This window comes from Heptranchias perlo, chromosome 13 (genome assembly GCF_035084215.1).
Source record: "Heptranchias perlo isolate sHepPer1 chromosome 13, sHepPer1.hap1, whole genome shotgun sequence".
Classification (NCBI taxonomy): Eukaryota; Metazoa; Chordata; class Chondrichthyes; order Hexanchiformes; family Hexanchidae; genus Heptranchias; species Heptranchias perlo.
In genome coordinates this window covers 53452520-53471183 of record NC_090337.1, presented here as the reverse complement: position 1 = coordinate 53471183, position 18664 = coordinate 53452520, and positions in this window count along the sequence as shown.

Below are 18664 nucleotides of genomic sequence, written 5' to 3'. Positions count from 1 at the left end.
CTAAATGTCCAGGCCCACATGAAACTGTAGCAGAATTGGCATTCCTTTCAGTGAAATTCTTGGAATGTACTCCTGTAGGGAAAGCCAATGTAGTTATTTGTGGTAAATAATTGGCTGGCATTGAGTTACAAGGCATTTATTTCATCAAACAGTTCCGATGAGGTCATATACCACAAGGGCTAAGATTGAACCATTGATGAATGTCAACACAACTGCTACATTTCTCCTCTTTTAAAATATATTAGTTGATCTCCTGTGGTGTGGTGCAAGGGCAGTCAAGACCATGTCCAGTCTTCAAGTGAAGCAGGGTTAAAGGGCCCAAGTTGGGTGGGGGAATAGGGGATTGGGGAAGGGGTCAGGGAGATGGAGAGGAGGGAAGGGTCGTGGTGGGGAAGGAGGAAAGGTGGTAGGGAGAGGAAAAGGAGGAGAGGGTAGGGAAAGAGGAGGGGGTGGGGAAGGGAGGGGGAGGGGAGAAGGAGGAGAAGATGTGGAGATGGGAGATAGAGGAGGGAGATGAGTGGGAAGAGGCAGGCAGAGGGATTGAGAGAGAGGGGAAGGGAGTGGGAGAGGATGAGGGAGGGGACAAGAGGGAATGGAGAGGAGAGGAAAGGGGAGGCAATTCCATCCCCTTCTTGGTCACTGTCTCAGGCTGAACTAGATTATTTAACGTCAGCATCCTGTTTGATTCTACTGAGTTTCCGACTCCATATTCTCCATGTCACAAAGACTAAATACTTCAATCTCCATCACATTACCTGTCTCTGACCCTGTCTCAGACCATTTGCCACATAAACCCTCATTCATGACTGTCACCTCTGGACTTCATCTCTCCAGTGCTCTCATGGCCAACCTTTCATCCTTCACTCTCTGTAAACTTCAGCTCAACAAAAACTCTGCTGCCCGTATCCGATCTCACACCACTCACCCATCACTCCTGCCTTCACTAACCTACTTTGGCTCCCAGACACCCAACACCTCAAATTTAAATTTCTCATCCTTGCGTTTAAATCTTTCCATGGCCTTGCTCTTTCCTATCTCTCTAATTACCTTCAGCCCTACAACCATCACTCCCCCCTTCCCCGCCCCAAATTCTCTGGTCCTTTGACTTCGGCTTCTTGTGTATCTCCCGTCTATTCGCCCCACAGTTGACATATGGCTTCTAAATGCACATTAACTATTCTTCATGAGGTTGTGCTCTTTGCATGAACACTGATAGCATCACATCAAATGCTTTGACCATTTTCTTACTTGTCTATAATTCCACCGAGTATGACCGAGCACAGGGCCAGATTAGGTAGAAGAATTCTGGATTTGACAGCTGATACTTACCCTACTACCAATTTGCCTCATTGGACAGAAACAGTCTGTAGGGCATCACACTGTGTTAAAGCCACAGTATGATTACAGAAGCATAATTTTGGTTTACAGTTAATTGCATCTCAGTGTAGCTGTGTGGTTTAATGTGGACTTGGATTATAAAATGGCATTGTTAGCCCATGCACTGTAGGGTATTCAGGTGATGGAAGTAATCTGCTATGATGTAAATAGATAAATTGTCCATGTTAGATGGCCTATTTGAAGCTTTTCTACTTCAAAAGATGGCCATATTACATCAACAAGTTACCATGCTTGGAGGTTGTGAAGAATGTTCAAAATTCCAAAGATTGAGCAGGTTTACAAAATAATAACAATGAGTTTTGAATTGGAACACAAACATAAAGTAGGCCAGAATGCATGATTTGAATAATTTTCAGTTCAATAAACTAATATGCCACTACTACTGCTCATGGTGAGATCAATTCATGATACAGCACCACTGACCAAACCTGGGACCTTCCTAGTCTAAATGGCTCAGTACCATCTATTACTTTATGATATTACTTATGAGTCCCTCTGTGTGTACACAATGCCACTTTGACCCTGACGATAAAATTCCCCGCTGAAATGGCTCGTGGCATGTGTGACCCACCTGAAGCATTCTTTAACTGTGCCTCCTGGCATATTAACAAAGGAGAATCATTGCTCGCACCCGTAGAGATGTCTGTGGTTTCCTGACCGAGCATAGTGGGGAAAGGAGACAACCCTGACGGATAAAAGAAAGAGGAATGGCGAGGGGCTCCCGATTATCTTAGCTGAGCAAATATAGCCGAAGTCAACGTCAAGTAGTCACATATTTGGTCCAACAATAGAATTGCACCCAAACCAGTTCAAATGGACTCCTGTTAAATGGAGTTCTATGTATGAGACCTACATGTAAAATATTCCCCATTATTCACATTCTCAGTGCATTGAATATTATCCATCCAAAGTTCTCTAGATTCAGGAACTGTCCCTCTAGATTGGAAAATTGCACGTCACTCCGCTTTTTAAGAAAGGAGAGAGAGGGAAACCAGGGAATTATAGACCAGTTAGCCTAACACCTGTTGTGGGGAAAATGCTGGAGTCTATAATTAAGGATAGGGTGACTGAACACTTCGAGAATTTTCAGTTAATCAGAGAGAGCCAGCATGGATTTGTGAAAGGTAGGTCGTGCCTGACAAACCTGATTGAATTTTTTGAAGAGGTGACTAAATTAGTGGACAGGGGAATGTCAATGGATGTTATTTATATGGACTTCCAGAAGGCATTTGATTAAGTCCCACATAAGAGATTGTTAGCTAAGATAGAAGCCAATGGAATTGAGGGAAAAGTACGGACTTGGTCAGGAAGTTGGCTGAGCGAAAGGCGATAGAGTAGGGATAATGTGTAGGTACTCACATTGGCAGGATGTGACTAGTGGAATCCCGCAGGGATCTGTCTTGGGGCCTCCATTATTCACAATATTTATTAACGACTTAGATGAAGGCATAGAAAGTCTCATATCTAAGTTTGCCGATGACACAAAGATTGGTGGCATTGTAAGCAGTGTAGATGAAAACATAAAATTACAAAGCGATATTGATAGATTAGGTGAATGGGAAAAACTGTGGCAAATGGAATTCAATGTAAGCAAATGTGAGGTCATCCACTTTGGATCAAAAAAGCATAGAACAGGGTACTTTCTAAATGGTAAAAAGTTAAAAACAGTGGATGTCCAAAGGGACTTAGGGGTTCAGGTACATAGATCATTGAAGTGTCATGAACAGGTGCAGAAAATAACCAATAAGGCTAATGGAATGCTGGCCTTTATATCTAGAGGACTAGAGTACAAGGGGGCAGAAGTTATGCTGCAGCTATACAAAACCCTGGTTAGACCGCACCTGGAGTACTGTGAGCAGTTCTGGGTACCGCACCTTCGGAAGGACATATTGGTCTTGGAGGGAGTGCAGCATAGGTTTACTGGAATGATACCCGGACTTCAAGGGTTAAGTTACGAGGAGAGATTACACAAATTGGGGTTGTGTTCTCTGGAGTTTAGAAGGTTAAGGGGTGATCTGATCGAAGTTTATAAGATATTAAGGGGAACAGATAGGGTGGATAGAGAGAAACTATTTCCGCTGGTTGGGGATTCTAGGAGTAGGGGACACAGTCTAAAAATTAGAGCCAGACCTTTCAGGAGTGAGATTAAAAAACATTTCTACACACAAAGGGTGGTAGAAGTTTGGAACTCTCTTCCGCAAACAGCAATTGATACTAGCTCAATTGCTAATTTTAAATCTAAGATCGATAGTTTTTTGGCAACCAAAGGTATTAAGGGATATGGGCCAAAGGCAGGTATATGGAGTTAGATCACAGATCAGCCATGATCTTATCAAATGGCAGAGCAGGCACGAGGGGCTGAATGGCCGACTCCTGTTCCTATATTCCTATTCCTATTCCATCTATCCAGCTCATCTATTACACACTTAACTCCTTGTAGAAGATTATATTTTGTAGAATAAAGTGCTTTTAATTTAAGATTCCCTTGTAGCATGAGTAAGTGGGCTGAGGTTCAAACATTTTTACATGTCTTACAAATTGGCCATTTGAAAACAAAATGAAAAGCATTCAATTGAAACCTTGATCGCAGCGTAACATTTCTTGTGTGTTATTGGTGTTTACTCACAGCAGTTTAAATCATTTTATATTTTGTCTCTGTGACAAATTGGCACAGGATGTTTCATATTACGATCGTTGGGTTTAACGCACCGTTCAGTCAGGGTTTAAGAGAAGAGAGGCAGGAAAGACACTATACAGAATCATGGTGTAAATGCGCTAAGTATTCACATTTTCCATTATTTTTATATTTCAGACATGAATTGCTTCAACTTCCGATACAAATTCTGTTCATTTTTGCAATAATTAAGCCTACTTGGGGGTCGAGAAAAAAATTCAGACTGCACTGAATACAGATTAAGTATAAAATGCAGAAGTCCTTGCTTACACAAATCCTGCTTGACTGAATGGAGTAATTGTGGCCATATATTATTCAAACAAAAATAATACTAAAAGGGTGGCCCCTAGACTATTAAATAGGCCGATCCTCTTATTATATTGTGGAGACTGAATAGTCTATTCAACTGTGATAAACCAATTCAAATTTGACTCCTCACCCTGCATACACATATTTATTTGAATGCAAATCGTATGTATTAACGATTCCTGCTGTCTTGATTTTATGTTCAGGTTTCTTTGTCCTATTCAGGACCTAACCATAAATTCTATAGATGATGTTTTAGACTGTCCTATTGGAGTGAAATGTCTCCCTTTTTGCCCTCTCCACAAAAAAAACAATAGTGCCTTCACACTGGTGCAGTGATTATTCTGCTCTTTAATCTAGGAGACGCAGCTTTTTCTTGATGAATTTTATTTTGAAAGCATGTAAATCCAAACGAGTTTCAGGAATTGGTACAAATCTACCTTGAAAATTTTAGGTGTATTTAGTGACAACAGAAAGGACCCTGCCGGACTTGGCCGGGTGTCCTTGCCACCTGCGGTGAAAGTCCTGGCAGGTCAGCTCCTGGATGGGTAAGTGATCTGGGGGATGTTAACTGTCCTCCCGCACCATTTCCTCCAGGCGGGTAGGGTTAAAATCACCTTCACTGTTTAGATTTTCTCCTTTATTTACCTCTTCTGAATGTGCAGCCTCTGATAAGATACAGTTCCATCGCTGTCAGTTGCCCTCCGGTACCTCGAACACTGTCACCTGTTCTCACCTGTTGACCAGTGTTGAGCAGGTCATCGGATATTGCCCAAGAAGGAGAATTTCCCTTCTTTACTGTTAGTAAAGCACATCATCACTGCTTGATGCCCAAAAACTTGGCCAACTTTCGTGTGGTAGAAACCAAATTTGTGTGTCAGTCTATTAGTGTTGGAGCACCAATATATATCATTTAACAACGTTAGTTATTGAACACTGAAGTGGCAGGATGACAAATAGTATGGTGACAAAAGGGCTTATTAAAAAGCCAAATGCATACTTACTATTTTACACATTTTATGGTATATTATTTTTGGCTCAACGTGCTTCTCCTCTCTTACGACTTCTTGATGATGAGCAATTTATTGCCAGGCCTGAATGTAGCAGGTGTCTTATTTTAAAACCTTGTTTTCTGTTAACAGGCATCATTTCTACAACTGACAGGTTTAATGCACAAAACCCAGTTAAAATTCCACACTAAATTAGACACATAGTGGTCGCACAAAAATCAATTTAATGCCCTCATGACAGATTGAGGTTCTGTTGCTTGTGTGTGATGGGAAATCAATATGAGCCCATGGCTGAGTTATTTATCTCACTGGACTGCAGCCAGACTCGGGCCCTGCAGCAGCCCAATACACACTACAAGCCCAAACCTCCCTGTTCCAGGCAACCCAATACACACTACAAGCCCAAACCTCCCTGTTCCAGGCAACCCAATACACACTACAAGCCCAAACCTCCCTGTTCCAGGCAACCCAATACACACTACAAGTCCAAACCTCCCGGTTCCAGGCAACCCAATACACACTACAAGCCCAAACCTCCCTGTTCCAGACAACCCAATACACACTACAAGCCCAAACCTCCCTGTTCCAGACAACCCAATACACACTACAAGCCCAAATCTCCCTGTTCCATGCAACCCAATACACACTACAAGCCCAAACCTCCCTGTTCCAGACAACCCAATACACACTATAAACCCAAACCTTCCTGTTCCAGACAACCCAATACACACTATAAACCCAAACCTTCCTGTTCCAGACAACCCAATACACACTACAAACCCAAACCTCCCTGCTCCAGACACCCAATACACACTACAAACCCAAACCTCCCTGTTCCAGGCAACCCAATACACACTAGAAGCCCAAACCTCCCTGTTCCAGGCAACCCAATACACACTACAAGCCCAAACCTCCCTGTTCCAGGCAACCCAATACACACTACAAGCCCAAACCTCCCTGTTCCAGGCAACCCAATACATACTACACACCCAAACCTCCCTGTTCCAGGCAACCCAATACACACTACAAGCCCAAACCTCCCTGTTCCAGGCAACCCAATACACACTACAAGCCCAAACCTCCCTGTTCCAGACAACCCAATACACACTACAAGCCCAAACCTCCCTGTTCCAGACAACCCAATACACACTACAAGCCCAAACCTCCCTGCTCCAGACAACCCAATAATTTCAAGAAATATATATATTTAAACTATGTACTGAACAACGATAATGACTGTAAGATAAAGGATGTGCTTTTTGTACAATTGTTGTAGGTGAGACATTACAGAGAATATCAAAAACCTGCCTTCTTGAAATCTTTATCTGTTATTGATAAAACACTCAGAAGATAATTTTTCACCCAATATACTGTTCTTTGACATCCCGAAGTGGAAAATGGTTTAAAGTTACTCAAGGATGCATCATCTGCGGTGAGTTAGTCGATTTCAACTAAAGCACTAATATTGGCTTCAGTGTCCCCGGACGGAGGAAAAAATTGACTTGAAGTTCCTTTTCCTGATCCCCATCCAGTGACCCCCTGCTGCATAGTGCATATATGTGGATGTTGGGTAAGCACTGGATCAAAGCAAATAAAATCAGATGGGGCTTTACAATGGGCGGGCGATCAGCTTCGCCAGGTAACTGCCCAAGTGGTGAATAGAAGAATTATCTACCTGGTGTCTTGGGTCATACAAAAAGAATGGCCATTTGAACAAGGTACCAGAGGTGGTCAGTACATGTGGAAATGTTTCTCTAGAAATGCTATCAGAGGAAACTGAAGTAAGGGCTACTAAGAGGAATCTGAATTTCAGTGCCCACTGTGATCTGGATACATATACAATGACTGCAGACAAATGAGATGAAGGTCTCCCTTATTAAATGCTGTGGAGAATGAGCAGTGAGATAAATGGTGGCAACATCAGTGCTAATTCTCAATGGATGTACAAAACAACTATGAAGCTGTCATCACTCATTAAGCAGAGTCTCATCAATAACGATGGGGAATTTTAATTCCTGAGCTGGACAATCGGGCTGCCCAGCTGGGGGTGTGGTGGGAAGCCTGGTCCTTTTTAATGACTGGGCCTCATTAACATCCCGCTGGCCAGCTGCCCGTCTGAAACGGGCACCCAGAGGCAGCTTGCCGGCTTTGGGCCTATGAAGATCGGCCTGCCCAGAGGCCTCCAGGCCAACAAGTCGCACGGGGGAAGGAGTCAAGAAGGTTTTGCAGGTGTGGCGGGGTGGGGGTGGCAGCAGCCTAAACTTTCTTTGTGGGGCCTGGAGGAGCACCTGTTGCACAAAGATAAGTCTTACACTTTCCTTACACGCTGGTTGTCCACCAGGTTTTACTGAGCGGAGGATCCGTTCCATTCAGTAGGCTGTTAAAATGGTGTTGAGGTCCCATGTAAGTGATAGGACCCCAATTTACATATATTTATCAAACTCCTACCTGTGGGACACAAGTGGTAAGTGTAGCACTTGGATTTTAATTCCCTTTCTGCCTGGTTTCCACCGGGCGGAGGGAGTTAAAATTTCTCCTATAGATTGTGTGAGAACCAGGATCCTCACAGTGGTGTGCAGCAGGGATGTTTTGTCGAGGTTAGGAAAATGTAGGAGATCTGTGCCAATTGACTTTTGGTGCAGCACCCCACCGCGCACCCCCCACCCCCTCCCTGACCTGCCCCGGTCCAAGGCTAAGGAGGCACATGTGTGGACTTTGGATGATAATAAAATTAAGTTGAGCTGTAATGTCTCTGCTGTTGAATAGCCTATAACATATGCTGTCTAGGCTCACAGGTGAGGAATGACTGGAGGGTACATGGGGCCACTGGAGCCAAATACCATCATGAGTCAACATCTCCAGGAGAAGAGGGGAGATAACTGACAATAAAAAAACTTCCTAATGGATTGATATATTGTAGCACCTGAGGAGACTTAACAATGGTAGGGTTCTACCATATGGGGCTGCACTGCCACATCACAATGTAACCCTGCAGCAACCCAATACACACAATAAGCCCAAACCGTCCCTGCTCCAGACAACCCAAAAGATACAATATTAAAAGCAACTCGTTCTTTAAGCCCAGCCTTCACCCTTATTTATATTAATGAGGAGGAAAGAAAAGAAATAGAAAGGTTATTTAGTCTTGGTCAGACGCAACCCGTAGGGACAGTAATGAGATTGAGGGAATAATTTATTTACTTGTTAAACAATGTGAGGCGCCGGTATGAGAACATTCTTCAAAATATAATTAAAGGCTACTTAAAGCCCAATGGACTCATCACAGGACGAGGTTTAGCCTGCGTAACGCAACCATGCAAATTATATTAGCTGCACCAAACAAACTTGCCAGTGGTCCTGTGATGAATTGCTTTTAGGAATTTGACAGAACAGGGCAGAGTAAAATGTCCATCTGCAACATTGCTGAGGGCCTGTTATTTACACACACATTATCCAGTTCATCTGGATTGTGTGGTTCCTGTAATTACACACGCTTGTCAATGTGCTACAGGTCTTGAATCATTTACGAGTGTTCATGACACAATCTTAGTCAGCCCGGTGTTAAAAAAGAGAGTTGCAAAACTGACTAGCACTCTAGCAACTCCTTGATTTACAGTTGCTGATTAAGAAATATTTTTTATTGGGTAAGGAATCCAAAGTTTTAATTTAAAAAATAAATGAACATTGAACACCACCGTGGCAGATAGAAAATTTGAATTCAGTTTTATAAATCTGGAAATAAAAAAGCTGGTATCAGTAAATATCAGTCAAAAATCCACTGATTCACTAATGTCCTTAGAACATAAGAACATAAAGAATAGGAGCAGGAGTAGGTCATACGGCCCCTTGAGCCTGCTCCGCCATTCAATAAGATCATGGCATTTGGTTGTGTACACCCATCAGCCGTCTTCTGTAGCCTGGCCCATCGAAGTCCTCATCTGACTCCTCTGCAGCAGAACTAGTGAGCGACCTCACCCTCCGGTGAGTTGGCACCTGTGGTATCCATTCCACCCACCCCGGCTCCTGCACACTTGCGCCCGGTGTCTCACCACATGCAGATCCCTCCTCTAACCTAAACTCTAAAGGACGTGCAGTGTCAGTCTCTGAGCTGGTGGATGCGAGTGTCAGATCGAGTGATGGTGTGGCTTCAGTGTCCCCCTCCTCCCCCTCCTCCTCCTCCTCCTCGGACGTTGCTGCCACGTGTTCTGCAATGACAAAGGGAAACAGGTTGAGTTGTGGAGCGGGGAGAGGAGCAAGTAAGATGTGCATGTCGACAGCATCTGCAGCACGTGAGTCAGAAAAGATTATGGGAAGAGGGAAATGTGGAAAAGGAGAAGGAGCATTAGATATGCAGAGACCCCCTTCATTGGGACCTCCAGTGCGGCATGTTGTCACGGCTGCAGCGATGGCCCGCCCAATGATCCGAAGCACAGTCTCCTCTAAGGGGGTGAGGATGTGTAAGCGTGTCTATCCACCCTCAGGTCTCTCCTGCTGCTGGCTGTTATGCGCCACCTTCTCCTGCAAGACAGAGGACAGTGTGTCAGTGAGCATCCTGCAAGGTTTGTGGGTGATATGCCTGTCGTGGTTGAATAGCTGCCAGTTTGTGTGACCTGTGAGTGGTGCTTGTGTGGCCTGCAAGTGTGCTACTATGTGCGGGTGAAATGCAGCATGCCAAGTGCAGCATTGTTTGTTGGTGGGTGGGTGACGGGGAGTGTGATGCATGGAGCAGTGGTACAGTTGGTAGGATGTGCCACTTGACACTTGCATTCACTCACCTTGACCACTCGTGTCAAATCATTGAACTTTTTTTGGGCACTGCACCCACGTGCGTGGTGCAGTGTTCCTGGTGTTGACTTCCTGTGCCACAGCCTGCCAATGCCTGCGGAGTAGTCTGGAGGGTCTCCTGCCACCCTGTGGGTACATGTTGGCCTTCCTTTCATCCACCCCTTCCACCAGGGCCTCCAGTGCATCAAGGGAGAAGCGTGGGGCCCTCTCTCGTGCCGGTCCTGCTATCCTCGTGGCCATCTTTCCCACCTCCTAGTGAATTGTGTACCTGCCATTTGAAATGTGCACCTGCATCTTTAAGAGGTGCAAGCTGACGATGACGTGCGCTGTGCACGCCCCATTTCCAACCTCCTCATTCTCCGTGCAGCCTCTCAGCAGCGCAGGTAGCGCTGGCTGCACGGCGATATCATGATAATTAGCAGGCAGCACGAAGTTCATGTGCTGCCTGTGTAGGGGCCATCGGGCGCGGGGTACTAGTGTATCACATTACCCCCACCTGAAAACAGCCCTTATCCAATTATTCCCCCTCTGAGTGAAGAAATTCCTCCTCATCTCAGTGTTAAATGGCCGACCCCTTACCCTGAGATTATGCCCCCTCTTCAGGGAAGTGAGCCTGCCGCCCTTACCCGGTCTGGTCTATATGTGACTCCAGTCCCACACCAACATGGTTGACTCTTAATTGCCCTCTGAAGTGACCGAGCAAACCAGTCAGTTGCATCAAATTGCTACAATGCAGCGTTTCCAGAAGAAGGCCCACCACCATCTTCTCAGGGCAAGTATGGATGGGCAATAATAGCCAGTCATGCCAATAATGCCCACAACTCGAGAATGAATAAAAAAAAGATTACCTGTTCATTCATCTCATTGCTGTTTATTGGGACCTTTTTGCACCGATCAGCACAAAACCAGTGTCCAGTTTATAAGCAAACTCTTGGGACAGCCAAGCTCAGACTGCATTTACAGTATAATGGTGCCGCTGGTGGCAGCCCTGATTTGCTGTCATGTAAAAGAGGCAACTCTGCTGGCACGGATTGCCACCTCAAGAAGTGGTCTTCCTCACGCTACAGGTAACCAAGTGGTACAGCAATTTTATTGGTTGCTGCTGGCAACGCAAAGTGCCACCCACCCATACAGGACGATAATAGAACTTTACATTGCTGTCTTGTATGAACCTTCTTGGGACATCAAACAAAAGTCGCAATTGTGATTTTTTTAATCATCTACAATCTTGTGTCCAAATGCATATGTGCAAGTTTTTCCCATGCACAGTTGCACTGACGTTGCAAGTCCAATTTTCAAGCAAACAGGCAGTCGCAAATCTTGCACAAGTGCATTTAGTAAAAAAGCGCACTATCTACCAGTGACACCCAGCTGTCAGAAAAATTGAGAGACCCCCAGCCCTCCCTCCCTCCCCCAACCCCCCACCACCCACTCCTGAGGAGAGGTCTTGTGCATCTGACAGCACTGGTACTTCATCACTTTCTTTACAGGACTACCTCTGATGATGCTCTCGCTGTCAGAGACATACTGCTGTAAAGTAAATGGGGCATAACTTCAACCTAGAAACAAATGTTTGCTGCAGTGTAAATGTGATTCAGTGGCCATAATACGGCATTATTATGGCAAGACTCCACAAAGTGGGCTGTTCTTGGTTGATTCAGGATTAAAATCTGTCCAAGGGACTTTTATACCTTTGGTCCAGTAATGGGAGAGCCAACTCCGTATGATTTGCAGTCATATAGTGGTCTTCAAGACTCTCCTGGATTTTTGTGCGTACCACAGGAATCCAATTGAGAAGCATGAGCCAACAGCAGATTGGTCGACTCTTAATTTGTCAGCCAATGTTGCCATCTGTTGTCTGCAGGCCAGGTTGTTTGTACTTGGAGAGTGCAGCTGCCAGGGGGAGAACCAGGCATCTACTACCAGCTGTACTCTGCCAATGAAAGCATGCCTTAAGCTGGCCAAAACCTCCCCAGTCTGGCATGACAACTCTTTGGGGTCGATCTTAACTTTCACCCCCTCGGGGCGGAAAACTGGCGGTAGCGGATTGACGGCCCGTTATACACGCTGCCTGGTTTTCCTTTCTGTTGAAGTCCAGTGGTGAAAGTCAAACTCTACCCCTTTAAAACTACAGTGTAGGGGTAACTTTACGAGCCAGTGCGAGGCCTCACCTGTCAGCATCACATCTTGGAAATTCAGGTATGAACTGAAATTCGCGGTTAGAAAATCATGAGCAGCGCGCACTTGAAATTCCACGAAGTGATTCAGGGGGGAACGAGAGTCCCTCCTACCAGCACAGGCTCACAAAATCATCCCCTGTGGCTTTTCAATTGGTCCACCTTATAAACTTCACCAAATAAAAAACAAATTAACTGTCAAGTCTTTTTTATTGGGTTGGGGGGAGGTCAGGGGGTGAGGAATCAACAACGTGTAAATTAGGCAAAAGTTCACGAGTTGCCATAGTGCCAAGAAAGAAAGATCAGGCTGGATTCTCCTCTTTGCAGCGGTAGTGTGACAGGGCATGACACCGTTATGAGCCTGATCCATTTTCCTGGGTCGCGCGTGGCTCTTTACTTGTACAGGGCAGACTCCGAGTGGGATTCCCGCCACCAAATGGAGCGAAATCCCGGTGGGACGCAGGGGGCGCCGCTGCTACAGTACCAGAAAAAGCGGACAGCCAATTAAACGGAACAGAAGAGGCCCTACGAGAATTCCAAGAATTCTTTTTTAGGCCTCTGTCGAGACCAAGGGATAAAAAGGTACGGCTTTGGGGCTGAAATTCAAGGGAGGGGAGGCCTCTACCAGGCCCTCTCCCTCCATTAAAAGAACTTTGGAGCCTTACTTTGCTAGCCTGGGCTTACCACTACCTTCCTCCAGGTGGATCTCGGGACCAGTGGTACGAGGGGTTCACAGCAACAAAATCAGCTTGGAAGCTTGGCCACATCCCCCAACCAACATTTAACTGCAAGGGGCAGGGAAGGGGCAAAAGGCAGTGGTCCTCGTGGGAACAGGAGAAGGGAAATGGAGCCCAGTGTGGGAACATGACAGTAGGCATTAGGCCCAATTTTGACCCCTTTTCTGCCACTAGTTCATCGTTCATAAAGGGATGAAGTAATTGTTAATACCTTAGCACAATTTGACTAACCTACTGCTGTTTTGTGGTTCAATCTCATGTTGTCTGATTGGAAAGAGAAGCTTTTTCAAACTGATGTGCTTTTGGGCATGAATAGCACTGCATTCACAAGGAATACATGAGAACAGGATGGAGTAGCTGCAGCTTGTGTTTTGAAAAATATTTTAATTTTAATCAATTTAATTGGATCCATCCTTATGAAGCCGCGATTGGCGATTTTTTTTCTGGCTTGTTTAACTGCCTTTATGCTCTTCTTTTAATTTGGATTCCAGAAGCCTGGTGTCTGTGAATCGGCTTTCGGCCTTTATGTTGTTGGAAATCTGTTTACTGTAGCCCAGAGGCAGAGTCACTCACAGCCACAGTTTTAGTCAACTAATGGAATGCAATCACGTGAACAGCGGAGAAATGCACCTTCGTTGTTATGAGAATGCTACAGGCTTGCCAAAGAGATCAGTGTGCCTTTAACACATTCAACTTATTTAATTGGAAGTGTGTTTTCTCAGTGGCTATTTGTGTTTTTTTTTGTTGTTAAGCAAGTCAGGGAGCTATTTTTTAATCTTTTTCAAAAATGTTTCTGCCATTTTTACTTCCCTCTCCCCTCTTGAAGAGTTGCTCCTTTGCTGGGGTACAGTTCTACAGAGGTGGACCTGTGGTATCTTACCCATGTATTAACTCTTCATGTTTAAGCTTTGCCTGTAAGTGTCAGCGGCTATTCACTGATGGCCTCTCTGATATCTACTCATAGTTTTATTCGGGGGTCGCTGGAAAGCTATCATCAGTGAAAACCTTGAATGATTTTCCCCCTCCCTAATTCAGGGGCACTGAGGCTGTTTGTAGCATCACTACCACAGTTAGCCTCCAACAGTCTTGATTTGGTGCAGTGGCAAGAACAAAGGTAAATAGTATACAGAGATTGTACATCTCAGTTTGAACCCTGATCCTCAAGGACCACTTTTGAGAATATAGAAGTGCCTAAAGAGGGAGACTTACAGGGACATCTTTAGCAGAAAGAACTAGAGTTAAAGGCACTACATAAATACAAGTTGTTGTTTACATTCAACCCATCCAAAACAAACCTACCATTTTCCACACCCCTCCTTACCCACCTCACAGTATCCAACTGTTTTTTAGACGAATCCTCCACTGCCTGGACTGGAAGTCCATTCCAGGTATTGATCATTCTTTGTGCGACGAACTTCCTCATAGCCGTCCTAAATTTGCTTATCGCCAGTTTGACTTTATGCCTCATAATTCTACTGTTATGCTTTAATTTGAAGAAGTGTCCCAGAATTACTCTTCCTAGCTTATGTGCCTTATAAGGGCCCCTTTCAGTTGCCTCCTTTTAAGGTTGAAGAGCCTATGTTAATCAAATCTTTCCTCATAATTCAGAATTCTGAGATCAATCTCATGCGCTGCCCTCGTCACAGCCAATAGCAGCATGCACAAATGGCAGCCATGTTTTCTTTTCGTGTCCTCGGGAAGCCTGAGTGATGCAACCCTGTACGTGTGCAGCTGTGTCGATGTTGCTGGCGGTGTTCTGGATACTATCCTGATGGTATTAATGGGACAAATTCAAAGCATCATCGGCCTTTCAGTGAAAGCAGTTCTACAATATAAACAGGGCATAAGATAATAGGATATAATACTTCTTACTAACAAGTAACAGAGCCAACATTTCCCACCTTTTTGTTGCTGCACTTGTACCAGGTCCTTGTCCACATCATCCAGCCTGTCAGGAGCTACTTTTATATTGATGGAGTGCTTTCAATAGCATGTACATGGTACTCCATAATCAATGGCACTTTGTAATGCAGAGGACTCAACCCCTGGAGACTCAATGGTATTAGAGAGTCACATTGTCATGGGTCTCGTAAGCTGCTGTCGGGTTTCTACTTAGGATTCTCTCTGTTTACTATGGGAATTAAGGGTCTCCAGCCTCCTAACAGAATTAGGAGTAGTGGTACCTACTTCACAGGGGAAAGCAGCACATCCACGATGTGGAACTCTGAGCATGACATCTCCAGGACCTCTTATGAGACTACAATAGTGTGTGGAACACAGGTCAGTTGGAAAATGCACTGCCCAATTTTATACTGAGCCAAACAGAACAGAAGAAATTCCCAGTGTGATCGCTGGTCAGCAGCATGAGAGTGCAGTTTTATGTGAGTGCCTTGCTAGGTATGGTGCAGAGTTAATGGTGCTGATTTTCCCACAAACCTCCAGCGTCTGGATGGAGGTCAGGTGGGGCATACCTGAACCATTGATATGGCCTAAACCCACCTGGATTTCTGGGAACAGGTCACTGGTATTGGCCCAACGTTCCCGAGGCAAATCCCCACTCTTGGCAGGGCCCTGCGTCCAGAATCAGGGCTGAAGTTCAAATATGGCAGCCAGAAAGCCTCCAGCCCTAAATTTGCTAACCCTGGGGAAGAAAACCACTTACTTCTGGCTGGGCTCCCAGTGGGACCTAGGCGCTGCTCAGAACCTCTGCCTGATACCTGCTTCTAGTTAGCACCTGCCTGGTGTACCTGCAGGAAGGTGAGACAGAAATCCCCACCACAGCCCTTCAGACCCATTTTCATGGCGCCTCATGCTTGCACCTACTCCAGGTACAGGCACTCCGGCCCTGCTCGATGGGATCCCAAGGGAATCCCAGGGCAGAGGGAGTGGAGATCTGATTCATGAAAAATAACTGGGTCAATGAGTCTGCCGCCACTGGAAGGTAGCTGCATTTAGTAGCAGAAATGCCGAATGCCGGGAGCTGGTTCACAGGTACTAGTCTCCTGGGATCAACACCAGAACTTCTGAACATTGGTCTCTCGTTCCTATGCCCTGCGTCCTTCACCCTGTTGAAATCAATTTTTTTTAATCACACTCTAACTTGTTCTTTCCCAGGACGTTAAAACAGCGGATCTCCTCAACTCCGTGGGTTTATTATTCCTCCTAACATCTTCAGGCTTTCAAACTTAAACTTGGCATTACCATCACGCTGCTTGTTGATTTTCCTCGTCTTATCGTTTGATCATTTTAACCCTGCTGTCATCTTGCACCGTGAGCCTTGACCCTTCACTTTGTCTTCTCAATGAAACAAAACAGAAACCCCGTCCAATTAGACAGAACGTGGACGCTGGCATCAGGAGGAATATTACATTTCCAAAAAAGATTGGAGATTTAATAGGGGTGTTCAAAATTATGAAGGGTTTAGGTAGATAGGGAGAAACTGTTTCCACAGGCAGGAGGGTTGGTAACCAGAGGACACAGATTTAAGATGATTGGCAAAAGAACCAGGGGGGAGATGGTGAGGATTTTTTTTTACACAGCGAGTTGTTATGATCTGGAATGCACTGTCTGAAAGGACGGTGGAAGCAGATTCAATAGTAAGGGAATTGGATATATACTTGAAAAGGAAAAATTTGCAGGGGTATGGGGAGAGAGCAGGAGGGTGGGACTAATTGGATAGCTCTTTCAAAGCAGAGGCTCTTTCACAGGGCCGAATGGCCTTCTTCTGTGATGTATTGCTTGCTGCTAAAAAGTTTAGACTGATATTCTGTACTGTGTTACATTCTCTCAAGTATATGTGTCAGAGCAAGCTCTCCACCACATGGGTTTTATTTGACAAATATTTAATGCATTGTCACAACCACATAGATCTGGGGCTAATTTCTCTGCCTTTGAAGATGACAGCAATACTGTTTCTCAGTTTTAAAAAAAAGAATTAGCAGCAGGAGTTGGAGCCCGTTCCGATTCTCTGCTTTCAATCGTAGAACTCTCTGTGCTGCTCATAGCAGCCAAGAGAAAAAGCGAGCAGCAGGAATATTGAGCACCAATTAAGTGCCTTGACAGCCCCCATAATTGCAATTAAAGTGGCTGTAGCTTTTAAAACAGATGTAGGAAGTGGAGACTGCAAAGTTAGTGCCATGAAGGTTAAATCTCACAGGAGATAAGCCTGCTTGGGTGACACCGGTGCAGAAATGCTCGTGAATGACGTGCGGGCTGACCAGCCATTTATCTTTGGGTTGCTGGGTTACACGAGAGTTTTATTTGATAGGTATTTAATGCACCGTCACAACCACACAGATCTGGGGGCTAATTTCTCCACATTTGAAGATGAATAATAAAATCCAAGGCTCGCTGACTGTATGGGAGTAGGTAACACACCAAGTAAGTGCCAATTGATGAAATGTGCTCGCAAACTTTTGCAAGGATGCTTTCTGCGCAGTGTCTGTACAAGCAGATTTTAATGTCAAACCATGTTTTGCGGGTCAACGATGACCGTTGACGTGCATGCGCTCTACCCGCGGACAATATTACCGTCTAAAATACCACGAAAGTTGATTATAGTTACAGCCGCTGCAGTATCGATATCTTTATATAAAATTGCCTACTGTTTGCTTCCTTGGTGCTTCACTCTTTTAAAAACTGGAACTGTGAGGCCCAGATCCCCAAGCGCAGCAGCTGAGGTGGGACTCAAGCTGCACCCACCCTGGGCAGCAGTTTCCTCCTTCTCCTCTCCCACCACCAGCTGCTTATTTGTGCTGTGTCTCTCGCCCAATGCATTCCCCTCGAGCTCGCTCTCTAAATCCCCTGGGATAGGTGTATCTGAACTGGTTCTTGGGAGGACGAGAGTAAGTGATGGTGTATGCTGTGAACTGCTGGTCTATTTGGATGTAATGGGCCCTGGCTCTGGTTCCCATGGTACACCTAGAGATAGAGAAGAAAAGCTGCTGTCCTGATAAGCAACCTTCACACACTGCTTTCAATAGAAGGAGTGACATTGCTAAGGGCCTAAGTATATGCTTTGCTGGCAGTAAGTGAAATAGAAAATAGGAGGAGAAGGAAGAAGTTCAGAGTGAATCCTGAACTGGACCCAAGCCTCCTATTTCCCCAGCTCCTGCACCCTCCCTTCTCAGGATTTCGAGGGCTTCTTCCTCATGAAGAGTTTGAGTTCTAAAGTTGGGATTCCTCTTCCAGTAATTATCCTCTTCAAGATGCTGTGGGCTTTCTGCTCCTGCAAGCAATAAAAGTACAAAGTTCTGGTTGTTGAGATGACAAGCATTGATGTCGATTGTCAGCATGCAGCCCAAAGTGGTTGTGATGACAGGTACATGTCAACATTTCCAAATTCATTGCAAATCCTGCCCTTGTGGATTGTCTTAAGGAGGAACATATGGACGATGATATCACTTGCAAAGTTCTTGGCAGCTTTCACTTCACATGTCTTTATACATTTTTAGTGTTCCACCACAACCCTGCACAGAGGGGGAATAATTCGCAGTGAAGAAATGTTGAGGTGTCAAGAAATAGCAGATATATTTTGATCGCAGTCTATTTTATTTCCAGTTTAATTTTCACAATATA